Genomic DNA, 9,512 nt, shown 5'->3' on the forward strand with positions numbered 1-9,512 from the left:
ACTAAAAATTGGGTATTTTTATAGCTACCACGCCTTATGTTTTTGATACAGAGGGAAACAATCCAAATGCTGCAGTGGTCAAATAGTATTTTTTTACAAATGTGAAATGAGAAGCAATTGACAATTACATATACCTAAATTTACCTAAAGCTTGGAAAAAATGCATATTTCATGATAACTTTCCATAACATCAGTCAGTATCCTATATGATTTGATGAAATGGCTGTTTTATTATGTTAATTACACAGATAATAGAGGAAGAAAATTTATCTTGAGTTTGTAGGATCATGAGTCAACAAATGTAACATATTTCCACATTTTTAATAACATTGGCTCCCTTTTCTAACAAAAAAATACTTTTTTGGAGCAAAACTAATATTTCCTGAGGTAAATATAACTTCTTTAATAAATTGAAAACAAAAGTCAAAAGTTTCGCTGTAGCTAGAGTGAAAATAATGTAAAGAATATGTTATTCATAACGGTACTTTTGATTTTGAAAAACAGCCATAATGTAAAGCTTAAAGAAGTCAGGTACTTTAAATTATATTTAAGTATGTTAAATATTAGATATTTTATTTAGTACTTCCATTCAGAGCAAGAATCCAGCACAGAGTTGTCCCTGGAGGATGAGGAAGTGCAGTTTTTTTCCAGTTCCCCCTTCTCCATTTCATTTCCCACAGTCTTCTAAACAGTAGGATCTTACTATAACAATGTGGGTGATGCATTGGTTTCATGGGGTAGGAAAGTGCTTTTCCCAATTAAAATGTGAACATTATAGTTAAGGTAAATTAACACTAAAATTGAAGTTGAATTTAGACACTGATTTCTCTAATAAAGTGTAAATTGAACCAACTACTGTAATTTCATTTGATCAAGTAATAAATTGCCAGTATTGTTCTCTTTAGGAAGCCATAAAATCATTTATTTTTGGTGGAACAAATATTTCTAGAATTTTAAACATTTAGTGTTAGTAATAGTTCTTCAGGCTTACATTTCTAAATCTCATTTTTTCAGCCTATTAACTAGGGGACCATTGAAATAATTCCTGTTGGAAATACCAATTGAGAGTGGACAGCCATTCAAGAATCGTGCAGTGAAATCATCCGCATATTTTACGTTGGCATAAAGCCTATAATTACATAATATATTGATTTTTTTAAAAAAAAAACTATCTGAGATTTCATATCTTTTTCAGGTATTCACAATTGCCAGTCAAATATTTTATGTAATGCCCAATGTTGAATCAAACTGGTTACAAAGGAACTCTGCTCCTGGTTCTTTTTATGTTGCCGGCTAACTAACTGCAGGTGTGAATATCCTGCCTCAGAAGTGAGTAGTTGAGAAGCACAGATTATTTATTTGCAATAATCAGTTCTTTATACTAGATATGATGGCAGTAATTAAATCAGAGTTACTCCCAGAAGAAAGATTTGCATTTGAGCAAATAATTATTAGACAAAATATTTTTTAAAGATAGAAATATCCTTTTTAGTTGTATTATTTGAATTGTGTCCATGATACAACTTGTATTAGGAAAAATGGATGTTGCCCAAACACATGTAAATAAAAACATCACACCTGTAAACAATGTCCAATGAAACTGGAAAGTACATGCGCTTTATGCTTAGAAGCCAATGGACAGCATACAGGGCTGCCATTATTTTTATATTTTGAAAAATCAAATTTTGTTCTGTATGGAACTGTATGGCAGGATAAAGAATGTACATTTTGCACTCTTTAACTGTCATTAATGATTTTGGCACTTTCATATATCCCAGATTTCTATGCCTGGCTTCTTAATACTCTGTCACTTTAGATTATATATCAGCAGTTTGTATCAGATTTTAAATACAAATAGAAATGTCTGTAATAACAGGTTCCTATGGAGGTATTTTAAAACCAAAGATAAAATGATGTGAAATCCAGTGTAAACAAGAATAATTCTGTTTTGCATTGTTTGTGAACAACAGAGAAAGGGTAATGTTGCATTTATCCTATGGAATATTAAATTGTCATAAGTGAATGTTATATATTGCAAATGAAAAAGTTACACCTTTTCTTACATTATGACACACAATTAGAAAAAGTTTAACAATTCAATAAATAGTTCCTCCTGAATTGTCCCTCCCTCCACAACCACCACCATCTCTCTCAATGTTTGAATTTCTATTTTAATGGTCTAGTTTCCTTAAAATTGCTACTGCAGTAGGAATGTGGGGAGGGTGTATTAAAAAGGACATCAGTAGTTCAACCTAAGAAACTTAAGTGTGGACATTTTTAACTATATGAGCTATTGATGTTTCATTCAGTATGGTATGAACAACATATCATGGTTGCCCTTTAGGGTCTTGCTTTCCAAAATGATCTTCATTTACTTAGAGTGCAACCTTGCATCTCAACCCAGAAGTTGGTTCCACTGAGTTTGATTAAACAATTCACAGGTAAGTATTTAAAGGATGGATGTCCCAAGTTGCTTATTCTTTTCCATAGAATTTAAGCTTTTCTAGTTTCAGTTTCTTCTTTCAGATGGTATTTATTCCCAATGTTCCTCACTTCTATTCTCTTAGCTATCTTTACCATTCTTAACACATTTAAATATATATTTCTAAAATCTATTCCTGTATTGAATAATGATTCCATATTAATAGGAAATGGAGGATATGTGTGTTTGATGGCTCCTTATAGTCTGCACTGTAGATTACAGTCGGGAGTTCCATATGCCTTTTGGTCAGAAAGAAAAGTAACTGAGAAACCTTACTTTCTTCATTTTGTCATTTCCTCACATCATAAATGATGCAATTAATCATTTATCTGGTAGCTAATTATTTGTACTGTTGGTATCAATGCTGTCCCTGACAAACCATTTTAAATCTGTTCAAATAGAACACATCTCCTTTGCCATAATAAAATTGGTAACAAGATTCATAGACAAGCCTCCATTGGGATTTCTGACTACCATAAATATGTATTCTTTAGCAATAGAATCAGAGATATATGGTCTCAACAACATGTGTTTCCTTTTGCTGATCCTTCCTTCCATTATCCAACTTACCTTAGGCCACAGTTGATTTCCATTTCCTTAGATCGGCTGACCTTCACCACTGTAACTGAACTGTAAATGTGGCTGTAGGTAATTTTGTTTGAAGGATTTCAGCTGGGGGGTGGGTGGGTATGGGAAGGGAGATTTGTACAAAGATATAACCACCTTTTTTCTTCTTTTCTTTTTGGTAGCTTAAGAAAGGGTACTTGCTTTCCTGGCCACAAAAAGATCTATATATGTTGTCTCACCTTGAAGGAGGCAGTCAATAAAGAATATAGATGGAAATGTTGACAGTGCCACTTAATCATTGCATAGCTTCTTGCTTGCTTCTAAGCCCCCATATTAAGAGTTATTTAAGTGAAAGGTGGGATAGAAATGTGATGAATAAATGAATACAATTATTCTACTTTTGAAAATGTTTTTATATCAAGAGTACAATGATTGGATTTTAGAGTTGTTATTTTTAAAATTAAGAGTATGGTTAGAAGATTTATCTTCCAGTTTGGCACGTTCTTTTAAGAAATGAAAAAGATTATTGGATCTTTTTCTTCCCATCAGTATGACAAGCATTACATTTTGATGAGGGGCAGTAGCCAAGGTACTTCTGGCTTTCTTGTTTTATATTGCTGATAAGATGGCTATTGCTTATAGACAAGGTATCCTCCTCTTGAAACATTGGGATCCTGGTTGGCAGATTTTGGAAAGGAACAAAGTAATAGAGTCTTGAAAGAAGGCACCCTATTACCTACTAAGTCAATTTAGATCCCAAGAAAAATAAACAGGCATAGTCAATGCAGTATTCCAAAATGAAAATGACCAAGATTATTTACTCAAATACAGTTAGTATGATTACGTGTATTTCATTCTGTCATAATTATTGTCTGGTGCCAATTATTGGAAGTGTTCTGGAAGCTGCATACATTGCTTTGAAGGATCTATAAGTTACGGACTATAGATTTTATTCTTGAATGGAGTCTTATCTGAACACAGAAGAGCTGTCATATGTCAAACTATCAAAGAACGTCTAATATAGCCTAAATTCTTGCTGATAAATCCTTTTGGTAGCAGGTAACTGGCATAAATGTTTGGAGATGAGATCTAACAAGACACATCATAATACGTTAGTCACAAATCAGAACAGGAAACCTAAAAGACATTAAGAGAGAGGGCCATGAGTACTTAGATGCAGAGGTGACCTGCTGAGGAAGACATGGAGGACTGCTACAAAAAAACATCCTAATCTTAGTCCCCACACTGGGATTCCCAGATACTATATATCCAGGATAGCTCTTGCTTGGCTTGAAAAAGATAAATTTGATAGTAAAATATGTTTCACAGCTTTGAGAAAGAAAAATGGGGAAGAATAAGAAAGATTTATTATTGTGTGAAACTAATAGACAAAAAGGCAAAATAGGAACAATTGAATTTTTTTTTTTTTTAAAGTTAATGTTTTCTACATTAAGGGGAACTTGCTGATTGTCCATAGAAACCGTAGTCTCCATTATATTTAGAGATCAAGTAATTTTCATTGGTAGGTTCATTACAACAGTTCCTACTTCATCTTTGAACAAATTAAATGTGGTTTAAAATATTTGACATTATTTTAAATGTTAAACAGGATTTCTCTTTCTTTCAAAACAATTAACATTTGGGGTCGGCAGAAGATTTTCTCAACTCTCGGAGACATTCAGTTATGGGTGTTAGTCCTATTTCTGTCTGTCTCTTACGCTTTGTCATTCAGGGGTCAACTTGTTTTTCTACTGCTTCTAAAAACTGTTTTTGAAGGTGTAGAGTTTTAGATACTGTTAAGTAGCAACCTAGAGGGGACAGCCGCTATGATGTGTAGTGAGAATTGGCAGAGGAGCATGGGAATGCTGTCCGCACTGATCAGAGCCAGCAAACCCTGCATATTAGTTTTGATGACTAATAGCAGCCGCCTTTGCTGCTGGACATAAGTTGCCAGTGCTGAGTGACAGGCACAACCTGCATGTTTATTCTTGGTATCACAAACCTAGTCTAACAACAAAACAAGTTTGAAAAGGCTGACATTTTTATGACAATAAAATATCCTCTGTAAGTAGCTGTAGTGTTTTGATGCTATTGGTAGAATATTGCCCAAGAGTATTTTCAACTTTATATTTTACATTTTTGATAGAATATTCTATCCAATTCAGTAGTCTATAATCAGTTATTGCTGCAGTGTTACATGGAAATATGGAAACAAGAATTTAACTCCATCAAATATTCAATTAAAATACAATTGTTTTCCTTTTTGAAGAAGCTGAACTTTGAACTCTTTATCAATGTAGTGCCCCATCTTTTGTTCTAAAGCGCTTAATAGAAGAGCCAAGGTGGCACAGTGGTTAGAATGCAGTGCTGCAGGCTACTTCTGCCTGCCTGCTGGCTGCCTGAAATTTGGCAGTTTGAATCTCATCAGGCTCAAGCTTGACTCAGCCTTTCATCCTTCTGAGGTCAGTAAAATGAGGACCCAGATTGTTAGGGGCAATAGGCTGTCTCTGTAAACCACTTAGAGACGGTTGTAAAGCTCTGTGAAGCGGTATATAAGTATAGGTGCTATTGCTATTGCTAATAGTTGATTTTGCAATGGAGGGCAATTTTTCAGAATCAATTTTATTTAGACTCTCAAGTCAGCTTTCACTTTTTGGTGTTTGCAAGGATTATACATATTCTTGTTAATCCTGATTCTGTTTTATTGCTAATTTTTGGCTTTTCCAACAATATTTCACTTGATGCATCCAGCACATCCATTGTCTGTCCCTTATTTTCCATCACCTGCAACTCTTGTTCTTTTCCAAAAGTGTTATCCATTCTCTGCTCAGGAATGAGATTACAATAATTACTGCCTGCTGGTGACAATATGACTGCAAATGACTAACATTGAGGGGTCTGCCACAGTTTGATGCATGGTGTTCCTAGTTTTGTCCAAATTGAAACAGATGTTTTGGAAGTCTGCCTATAAAACAAAACAGTACAGATTGAAATATAACTGTGGCAAAGGATTAGAGTTTGGAGAAGGGAGGCATGGAAGTGGGGACAAGACTAAGGTTTCCTTGAAGCTCTGTGTACAGATATTGGTTGACAGAGTCCAGGAGCAAAGGCAGAACAAATTGCTAGAAAAATCAGAGGACAGATAAATGGGATATACCCTGCTAGGTGGGTGCTCCAAGCTGAATCCATTATAATAAGAAACATGTACACATACCATTATATAATTAACAGTTGAACTAAGCCAAGGGAGAAAATGAAGGAGTTGGTAAGATGGTTGTTGGACTGGGGCACAAACCTCTTGCAGGCAAGAATGGGGTGATGTACTCCTATCTGTTTCAGGACCTTTCTATATTTTGTTTTTGCCAAAATAAAACATTCTAGGTTTCTACTGAATCAGAAGATGATGATTGATTATGTGCCATCAAAGTTGTCGTCAACACAGCTTTTTTACGTGAAGAATTTTTGTGATTATCACAAATATACCTGTCATACATTTTTTGAACAATTGTTTTATTAATTTCTATAGCCATCCAACTCAGCCAAGTGATTCTGAGTGGCTTACAACTCTACAATTTTGTGGTAAGCAAACAAAAGTGGCCACACCTTGTTTCTTACGTCAGGAAAAATATAGAGCTTTTGGGAGTCAGATGGTGTACAAATTGATGAATAATTTTATTCAGTGGAGTATGAACTCCAGTTTTGCTTTTGTTCACTGTTGCCATGCACAGCACATTTTTTTCATCACTAATTCATTTTCCTAGGATAGAATAATAAAATAGGTATTTTGAGTATACTTGATTTGATTTTAATCAACATCTACTACCCCTTTTAAAAAGTTGTTCTATAGTATTTTGAAACAAAAAAACCTTATAAAATGGAAGGACTGCTAATCAAGTAATGGCATAATGAAAATTCAATCAATATATTTAAGAATATTATATATGTATATATATAGAGAGAGAATGATCTATTTTTTTTTCCATACGGGAGTATCTAGTGTGGAACACAATTGAAAGGCTATTTCAATAATCAATAATTTCAATAATTTTATTTGATTAGCCGCAACCCTCTCCCGAAGGACTCGGGGCGGCGTACAATCAAAACAGTTAAAAATACACATAAGACAAACATATATACAAAAAGAACAGAGACATATACATATGTGCATGGAGGAGAGTTGACTTATAAGTGAAGGACAATTAAAAACACAATTAAAAAACACAATTAAAAACACAATTTAAAATCCCTTTAAATAAAATTACTAAATTAAAAAACCCATCAGGAGCGTTACGAAGTTATGGTTGAGCCAGGCCAGCTATTTGGAAAAGGTGGGTCTTGAGCTTAACACGGAAGGAGCGGAGGTCAGTAGTGGTCCTAATATCCGGGGGGAGGTCATTCCACAGGGATGGGCCCGCCACAGAGAAGGCTCTGCTAGGCGCCGCCCCATGGCACTGTCTGGTGGACGGCACCTGGAGAAGTCCCTCTCTGTGCGAGCGGATGGGTCGTAGGGATGTATGGGGCAGAATACGATCCCGCAGGTAACTAGGTCCTGAGCCATGGAGCGCTTTAAAGATCGTAATCAAGACCTTGAAACGCACTCGATAGACCACAGGAAGCCAGTGCAGCTCGCGCAGGAGAGGTGTCACATGGGAGTACTTAGTACTCCCCATAACCACCCGCGCGGCCGCATTCTGGACCAACTGCAGTCTCCGAGTGCATTTCAAGGGAAGCCCCATGTAGGGGCTTTATTTAATTTTTACCTAAGTATAATTATTCTTCATTGCCACAAAATGCAAGGCTACGTTCATGTACAATTTTTTGCTGTAGAGTGGGTTGTCCTGAGCCTTTTTTGAATACTAGTCAAACTTAATTGCTACACTTCACCATTGGCAAACATTGGCTTTGCATTTTTTTTAAACTCAGAAAGCAATCTGCAAGCATCTTCATCTTCCCTTGGTGTAGACAAATGCAGCAATAGATAGTACTGCATCTGTCATGCAACTGCTGCATAGTAGAATCATAGATTGCCCTTTATAATTCTATTTCATGTTAACATCTAAAGTGGTTTTAAGGTCCGAATTTTTTTTCTTAGATTCCTTCTGTTGGTTTTTTTACTGTTAGTTTTTTTTAAATATACATCACATTCTCTTCTGCCAGGAAAGTTCCCAAAGTTGTGCATAAAAGAAAACCACATCCAGGAATTAGCCTTTGTCCTTTAATAATCTAAATTATGAGACCAAAAGGAATGGGCTGAGGGAAGATATATAAAGGGATGGGGGAACTGCTTGTTCTCAGGTTTGCATAAATTATAAAGCAGGCTGGGTTACATTTCATGAGCCACACTTCCTTTAAAATCTTGGCCAAAGCTGTGGTGTATGGGTCATAATGTCACATGAATGGACAAAACATGGGATGATTTGGGGACAGGTTTTGTCCTAGCTAGCATTGCCAAGAGTGACACATACTAGCAATGAATGACTAAAGCATATTGTTAACTTACAAAAAAAAAAAAACTTAGCCAATCTTCAACCATTTGTAATCAAATAGGCAAAAATATTTAGACATGATGGAATCTTGTATATGCTTATTCAAAAATAAACTTATTAGAGTTCTCTGAGGCATTCCAAAGGTATAGATTAGTGCTTTTCTAAAATAATTATTTTTCCCAATTTATATGGCCATTTCAAATTCATGACAAATTTACAATAATAAAAATGATTAAAACAAAATGATTTAAAAAAAAACAATGTGTATATAATCCACAGCCAAGATAAACGCAAATATAAATCAGCACAACTATTGCACAAGATCTGGTACAATTTTCCTCTCCAGTCTGAATTTTTTTTGGGGAAAAACTGCCCAAGAAAGTGGTATGGAATTGGGGTAAGCTCTGTTTGAATTCTGTTCTCAAGGCTGGGCTTCAGGTTCTGCTTCTGACTTCCACAAGATGATGTTCCCTATTAGTTCAGACATGATGTGAAGAGCTTTATAGATCATTACTAGCATCTTGAATTGTACCTTGAAACTCATTGGAAATCAATCCAACTCTTGAAGCAAGAGATGTGCCATTTGGTGATCAAAAAGCATACATAAATGTCCATGCAGCTGTTGGGGCTCAGCAGCATGGTATTGTCCTCATTCTCCTCTCTCCAGAGCCAGTTCCAGTTGGTATTAGGGTGGGGTGGGTCTACCTCCCAGCTGCTACTTTGTGGACTACTCCAGGGTTTGATGCTTCTCTATGTTTATCTACCTAAAGCTACTGGGTGAGGTCATCTGGAATGAGGTACTTTCAGTGTGCTGATGATACTCAACTTTATATCTCCATCCAGGTTATCTGAGTGGAAATTCTGTCTTAAGTTTCTGGAGGCTTTAGGGGGCATATAATAGGCTTCAGCTCAAGCTAAGCAAGATTGAGTGGCTCTGAGTTTTGGACCTCCTGGTTGCAAGGATCTTTGGTTCTGGT

This window comes from Natrix helvetica (assembly GCF_964273705.1).
Source record: "Natrix helvetica genome assembly, chromosome: 2".
Lineage (NCBI taxonomy): Eukaryota > Metazoa > Chordata > Lepidosauria > Squamata > Natricidae > Natrix > Natrix helvetica.